We start from the raw sequence: 8,483 nt of genomic DNA, 5'->3' as shown, positions 1-8,483 counted from the left end.
ATTCAATGAACTTTTTTTAAAAATCAATTTGAAACTCAACCACAAATCCTACCCAGCGTGGCAAATCAAATGATTTTTAATGGTCAATGTGGCAATTGACCTTCCATCAGGGTTTCTGGATCCATTAAACCCATGACATATCATCACCATATCATCTCTTAACCCAACGTTGTCAATGGCCCCACCATCGGTTTTCCTGGTTAGCCTAGGACACGTGGAATCATCTCGTGATGCCATGTTCCATAACCTTTTTGCAACTTGTATCCTGGGGATATGAGGGCCATCAGATGTCTTCACATTTTACTGTGTAACTATAGTGTCCGCTAACCTTTGTGAATTAAAAATTGAACACTTTTTCGCTCAGATCATAACATCACCGTCAATTTGAAACATGTGCTAATTGATAGGGCCATTCATAAACCGATCTTTACCTCCTGAGAACCGGTAACATGAGGTCTTGAAAATTCAAATCGCCGGCTTTCCCCTCTCCACCAAAGACACGTGGCATCATACCGTGTTGTTGCGGTCTTTATATTCCCTATATTTTCATCCACGGGGAAGCGTGGACCATCGGATTTAAACTACCTTTATCCACCAGCCGAAATACTTAGAATTTTTTAACTTACAAAAATGTAAGGGGCCCGCTGAAAAATGACTTAATGCTTAGGAAGTTTAATGGCCCCACCAATGGTAACCGACCCTTGGCTTAAGTGGAAAAAAGGTAACGACAAAATATAACAAGGTAAGGGTTTTTTCTTCACAAGACTTAGTTAGATATTCACAAACCCTAAACCCTATACCTTGAACCTTGACATAGGACAAAATGAAATCCAGAATGACCAATATTTTTGGCTCAAATATGAAAATTCATGTGTAGTTAAATTTAGGAATGTCACCTTTATAAGGAACAACACTTGGGAGTTAGTACCTCTCCTGAAGGGAAGAAAGATGGTTCGATGTAAGAGGATCTATTGGACCACATTTGCAGTAAATTATATTGTGGATAAGTATAAGGCTTGGCTTGTTGTGAAAGGTTTCTCACAGGTTCCAAATGTTAACTATACTGAGACATTTGCACCCATAGCTAACATGAACTCCATTTGCTTGACACTTTCTATTATCATAGCTCATGGTTGGGTTGTACACTAGATGGATGTAAAGAAAGAATTTCTTCATAGGGATCTCAAAGAGGAGAGTTACATGGAGTAGTTGCAGGGACTCATTAAAGATGTTTCATTGGTTTTTTGATTGAGGAAGTCTATCTATAGCCTCAAGTAGACCCCTAGGGCTTAGTATGCCAAGATGGAATCCTTTTTTCTCTTCATAGGATTCACTATGTGTCAGTTTGATCCAAATATCTACATTTTGTAGAAAAATGACTTGGACTTGATTCTTGTGCTCTATGCTGATGACTTGATCATTATGGGGAGCACCTCATCCATCATTGGCAGTGTCAAATCTGCTTTAAATGAGCGATTTTCTATGACTGACTTGGGATTTTTACATTATTTTCTTAGGATAGATATTTCATAGTCATCTTCGAGGATTACACTTGTGCAACCCAAGTATGATCTTGATCTTCTTTCATAATTCCACATGGCTGATTGTAAGCCTACATCAAATCCCTTTCTTTTAGGAGTCAAGCTTGAGGCTAAGTGTTCCACTCCACTTATTGATGCCACATTGTATCATTAGAAGTCTCATCTACTTGACTCACACATGCCCTGATATTTCCTTTGTGGTTGGCATGGTTTCATGCTTTATGCAAGAATCACATTAGCTTCATTGGAAAGCCACCAAAAGCATCTTGCACTACATACAGGGTACACATCACTTTATGATTCACTATACCATAGGCACAATACTACTCTTGGTTGGTTACAAATACTCAGATTAGGCTAGCAATCTTGATGATCGTTAGTCCATTTCAGGTTACAACTTTCATCTTGGTTGTGTTGGTTCCCAAAACCATAGATTGGAAATCAAAGGGACTTGTCAAATCCCTAACTGATCCAATCAACCTTGGCCAACAAACAGAAATGGTCAAAGACCAAATTCCTCTGCACTTTAGGCTCCACTAGACCTTAGGTGGGTATACCCCAATCTCCAAAGCATAAAGAGATTTCTTTATAGTGAATTTAAATTATTGAATCTAGTTGTTTACAGGAATTGCAAACTGTTTCTTGCAACTATGCTTTATGATATGCTTTTAACTTATTTTAATCTAGAAAACTTGAGTTTTAATGATAATGAACAAAGCTCGTAGAAGAGTATTGTTGGAACCTTGAGTAATTATGAAAGAACAAAGCTAATAGAAACTAGTAATATTTTTCTCTAGTGAGGACTTTGTGTAGACCAAAATTTATTCATAGATAACTAACAACAGATCAGTGCCTCATCTGACAATTTACATGTTATTTAATAGACAAATATTTGTGGTCCTTAGAGACAGTTTGAGAAAACTCACAAGTATGCAAGACTGTCACTGCAATGACTTCAATGTATGTTATAAGATAAACAAAAACAATTATGTTATCTGTATAACAACAAGTGATAAAACACTACAACAAACCTTATTCAGATTTATCCAAGGGATTTTAACCCATCAACATCATATAATATGAAACAATATAAAGATAAAAAATAGTAAATCTTGTATATTAATTTCTTTGAACAATGGGTGTACAAAAACTGTTGACTCACAAATACTTCATGATACATTTGCTTTACATAACACTACTCATTCCAATAGACCATTTTGAAAAATAACAATTTTCTTGTCGTTCTACCCCCCCCCAAAAAAAAAATGACTCTCTCTATATATATGACTCAAAATAGATGAATGAAAGGACACACCCTTTCATTAATACAAACTAAAACTAACAGAATCCTAACATTTCCTCTTAACTGCTATAAATCAAAAACATTAAAATGACATAGACTAGCTCTTTCCATCTAGCCACTGACCACATTTGTAGATATACCAAAGATATTTTTCATCTTTATATGTGCAGGTGTTGAAGATAATGTCTCTGACCATTATCTCTACTATAACAAAACTTTCAACCCGTTCCCCTATTTCATTCATATCCAATGCAGACACATGGGCAATGCTAAGGGCTAAACTGAGTATAGATCTCTATTCGGTAATCCACTGGTGTTTATCCTTCATAACCCCTATATCATCTACCATGCCTGGAAATCCATGATTAACAATCCCTTTACATTCCTCATATTCAATATCCAACTCTGCTATGAATCCTTGATGAGTGTCAATTAGTTTTTTGACCTTATTGATCCTTTTGTCACTTAGTGTCTGATTCAGCAGTAGCATGTTTAACCTATCAAGGATCCTCTTATGTGACACTGTGTTGTCCATGTTTCTCTAGTAGACAGTCCAGAATTCCTCCAGCATCTTTTGTAGATTTTCAAATCATTTTGACAATAAGACACATGTTGTGTCTTTCCTTATGCTCTGCATTCTTTCCTTCAATATTTTTCTTTCCTTGTGCAATTATTCACACTTCTTTTTCAGTTTGGATTCATCCGCTATCTGGGGTACAGGTTGGCCCCTACTTCTCAAAAGTTCCTCATACAATGCTTTATACTTTCCTCCTTCTTTCACCAACATCTTCATCTATGCTTTGTTTAGTTTTGAAATATCAACTCCCATATCTATCGTGACCATGGGATCAACTTCACCAACCTTCAAATTTATCATGTGTCCAAAGCCTTGTCTACATCTATGATCTTGGACCTCTTATTTGCGGGATAAGGGGCCCACAAATGCATAGCCTCATCATTTGGATCATATCTTGATCCAATGAAGATATCATTCAAGCCCTGAATGTCTAACTTGAAGTCCTTCTTCTCTGAATGCAATAGGCTATCAAAAATAAAGGATGCACTAAGATCCTAGCCTAGAAAGAGGATAATTCTGCCTCTACTAGTAGTTTCCTTCCCCTTTGAGGGGTCATGCCTTCTACTTCTGCATTGATATCAGCCTTTAGTCTTCTAAGCATCTCTACCTCATTTTTTGGTGTTATATCAGGCATTGCTTCTCTTATCCTTTTTCCTTTGAAATGATACAGGAAGGACTCGAATTCCCTTGATTTGATGAACTCATCATCAGACACAAAAGAGGTATGCTCCTCTAACCTAAAATCTATGTCTTCATGCATCCTTGCAATAGTTATGTCCTATGTTGCAGACTCCTCCCTTTAGGCCTCTTGAATATTGAAATGGCCTCATTCTCACTTGACTCACTCTCAACTTCTTCTTCTTCTCCCATCTCCTACAGTCTTTGTCTTTTTTCTTCCAGTTTCTGGTTCAGATCTTGAATGATCTGCATAGCCTCCTCAGATTCCTTTCTCCTAAAGATATCCTAGGCTTCAACGTGCTCATGAAAATAATCGCCTAGATTTTGCCCTTTTCTTCTTTGGTGGATATAACCCTCTGGGTCATAATTCTTTTGGCTTGTGTGCTCATAGAGGTTATAATCTTCTATTAACATCTTGGTAATTATTTCATATTCCCTTGTAGATACAATAGTGAAATCACCAAAATGTAAAGTCTCAGGCAAGAAAACTTGCTTGTGGGCACCCCCAAAATGCATTGCATTTGAGACACTCATTTTCCTTACAATCTCTAGGTAGGCAATTCTGTCAGGTGTAGGCTTCAGTAGCACATAAGGAGCTCCTTTGAATCCAAAAACTCTTAACATATGTGAAGTCCTAACATACATACCAGTCACCCCAATTGTGATTCACCCTAGTATCGCCATGTTCATGGGGTCTAAGGAATCTTTTGATTTCTTCTGAAAATGACCCATCAAAAGAGACTCCAAAAATTTTGTATAAAGGCTGCACAAAAAATTCCTCAAATTTGATATAGTGAATCTCATGAACCAAGAATCCCATAGTGACACCCATAATTGAACAGACTACTCCTGTCCATCCTTTCCACGAACATTTAGCTTTAATTCCTCAAGCCACAACCCCCTAAGTCATCCATAAAACAAGACAATATGCATTAACAAAGATTAAAACTTAAAAGATTTCTCAGGGTTATTATGAAGGCTTAAGAAACCCTCATGCATCTTGTCAACAAATAAGTAGCATAGTTGAATTGTCTCAGCTCATGCATCTATGTTTCAATAGCAAGTACCAAAGGCCCTACCCGAGCTACATCCAAAACTTCAACTCCCCCCACTTGTTTGCATGCCATATATGTACACTACAGATATTGCCTAAAAATGTTGATGTCAAATGGGAGCCCATCTTCATCTATCAGATTTCCTTTCTCAGCCTTATGCATGGCCAAATTCCACCCATTGTATACAGTTTCCATCTTTGTATACTCTTCTATTTTTTCAAAAGATAGAGGCACGTCAAATTTGAGACCAAGACCAAAAACCTCCTGAATGGTGGCCACTGAAAGGCAAATGAATGCTTTGCCATTCATCAATTGAATACATCTTTCTGTGGCATTGTAAGCCCTAGCCAATGTTTTAATCAACTGGACATTCACAAAGACTTTAGAAACCACAAGTTTACCCAATCCAGTTATCCATGGGTTTGATATTGGGGTCAATTTACTCCTCCTTGAATAATATTGCAATAACAACTCATGACCTCTAATCCTGGTCCAAACATCACCAATCTCCTTGAAATCATTTTCTAACTAGTCAGGGACGGGAAGGTTAACCTTAGATCTCTAGGATTTAGCTCCTGGTGAGCTCATTTGATCAATCATGTCTTGATTTAATTTTTGCCTTTGTGCACCCTCTCCACCTTTAGATTTCTTTGAGGCACTCTTAGAAACCTCGGTGACCTTTCTTTTTCCTTTTGAGCTAAAGCCCTCCATGTCTAAATACCTCAAGCTTAACTGAAATTCAAAATTTTGTAGCTTAATTTTGCTCCAATATCTCTATCTACTTCAGTTTGCTATGCCAATTCCTTATATCAGCTTCTATATATAGATTTAATGCTTCAAGGGCATTTACTCAATTGAAATGATGTTTTAATTTGCCTTGTGTAAACATAGACCTATCTATTGCTTGTATTTAATAATGGTTGGTGGATTCATTAAGATCATATTTTGAAATGGCTAGTCATCATAACTCCTCCCGATAATTCAATCACTTGGCACCACCCATCCTTTTCATCAGCATAGGTCTTATTGATCACTCCATTGGGTATTAGTATAGCTCATTTATTATAATTTTGATGGTTATAACTTCCCCAATGGCTCTTCCTTCTGTCTAAGCTTTGTCTTTACCTTTATATCTCATCGGTATAGGTCATCCCAATGTACCCTCTTTCTATTCCTCCATGGAATTTTGTCCATCAGGTATCGGCATAACACCAAAGACACTACTCCGATGGTTTTAGATATCCCGATGAGTCCTCCTTCATGGTCCACATCTAGCTTGCTACATTGGGTCACCTTATCGGGCATCGGTACAACTTACTTTATGTTTCTCTGATGACCCAATGCCATTGCCTTCACACTTATGTGTCCTTTTATTCCTCCGGTCTATCGACATATATTTCCCCAATGAGATCTCCTCATTCATACCTATCTTGGTTTTTTCAGCGGGTATCAGCATAGCATAAATCTCCCCTTCCGATGAGGTGATAATATCCTAATGACTTGGTCTTTGATCGGTGTAAGTCATCCTAATTAAGTCTCCTTCTCCATGCTCGACTTGTCCTTCTCATCAAGTATCGATGTAACCTAAAGCACCTTTCACTGATGGTTTAAGTTATCCCAACGACTTAGTATTTTCCACCTTTTGGTATTACCTCATCGGAGTAAGTCATGCCGAAGACACCACCTTTGTCACCTAGCCCATCAGGTATCAGGGTAGTATGAAATGACATTTTTTGATGACCCGATGACATTGCCAACCTCTACTTTGCATTTTTTTCCATCAGTGTAAGTTATAGCGATAACCTCATCGGCTATCGGCATAACATTTTGTCATACCCCTAATAGTGAATGTTACACCGATGAAACCCTCCTTCTGCACCTTCTTTTGGTTCTCCTTTGGAATGGTTGGTCTATGTTACATTGATAGGTTCTTTTATTATTTCGGCTAGTCGGTCTTGTTGGGGTGACTTACACTAATAGCTCAAATTTGATAATTGTGTTGAATAAGCTCCTCTTCATATATTATTTACACTTGAAACCCTCGATGGAAACTTCATACATACTAATAGATGGTGGAGTCTATCACATAGGCCCAAAGAATGTCTTTATAAGGATCCAATATGATGAAACTTCCTCATGTAGTCCCTATTTAGTGCCAACCCTTAGCATGTTCTAGTGGTACTTGTTCAATTTTGAAAATAGGTCACGATAGGATCCTTCTGATATTGCAACATACTTCCTACATATTCAATCCAATAGTAAATGCTCTTATGATGAAAATGTACATATAAAAACATCAAATAAATAGCACAAAATATTTTGCAAAGATATGTTCTAACAGGTTGACCCCATTTGTTGGCAGAGCTAGAAGCACCATGTTATTTCTCTCTCTTTGACTGAGGCTGAGTATCGAGGGGTTGTTAATGTAGCTACTGAGGCTATTTGGATTCAACATATTCTAATAGAGTTTGGTTTCACCTCTCCATAATCTACACTACTTCATTGAAAAAATTAGAGTGCCATTCAAATCTCAAAGAACCTGGTCCAACATCAGTGGACCAAACACATCAAGATCCACATACACTACATTAGGGAGCTAATTTAGGAGAGGGTCATTGATTTGCAGTATTTTCCTAAAATAGAGTAGGTTGCAAACATCTTCACCAAATGCTTCACCAAGAGTAAGTTTTATCAGTTGGAAGCTCTCTTGGGGGTGCAAGCTATTTCATTTGGGGGGGTGGTTAGATGACTTCTCCTTCCTCTCTTATGGGGGGAATTTTTCCTGTCTTGAGGTTTTGCCCATTTTCTTTGAGAATTTCTTTGCATTTTCATCTCTCTTTTGGGGGGGAGTTTTTTCCCACCAATTTTTATTCCTTTCTCCATTTGTGAGAGATTGCATTTCTTTGATTGCATTGACATATGTACATGGATACCTAACATGGCCTAGTAGCCTAGACCCATCTTGCATTGTTAGCTTGAGTCTATATTCCCCTAAGTTGCACTTAAGGGGGGTGTTGGTGGAAATTATGTTTCATAATTACACTTTACTTAAGTTGAATTAGGATTAAGCATCTCATAGTAGTTTTCATATGAGACACTTAGAGAAGTGTGCATATGGGGAAGTTGCTTGTAGGAGAAGTTCCATCTGTTGCGGTCTTATCTTGTTGCATTCCACCTTTTATGGAATATTTTATTATTTCTCCTACCTACCCTCACCTACCATTGTTTCTTATTGGGCCACATGTCATTTTCATGTTCTCACATATCTATATGGCCTTGCCTTTATAAGCAGGCTCGTCCTCTTTGTATGGTTTATCTAGTTGATCATA

The sequence above is a fragment of the Cryptomeria japonica genome, chromosome 6 (assembly GCF_030272615.1).
Source record: "Cryptomeria japonica chromosome 6, Sugi_1.0, whole genome shotgun sequence".
Taxonomy (NCBI): Eukaryota; Viridiplantae; Streptophyta; class Pinopsida; order Cupressales; family Cupressaceae; genus Cryptomeria; species Cryptomeria japonica.
This window is presented reverse-complemented; position numbering follows the sequence as displayed.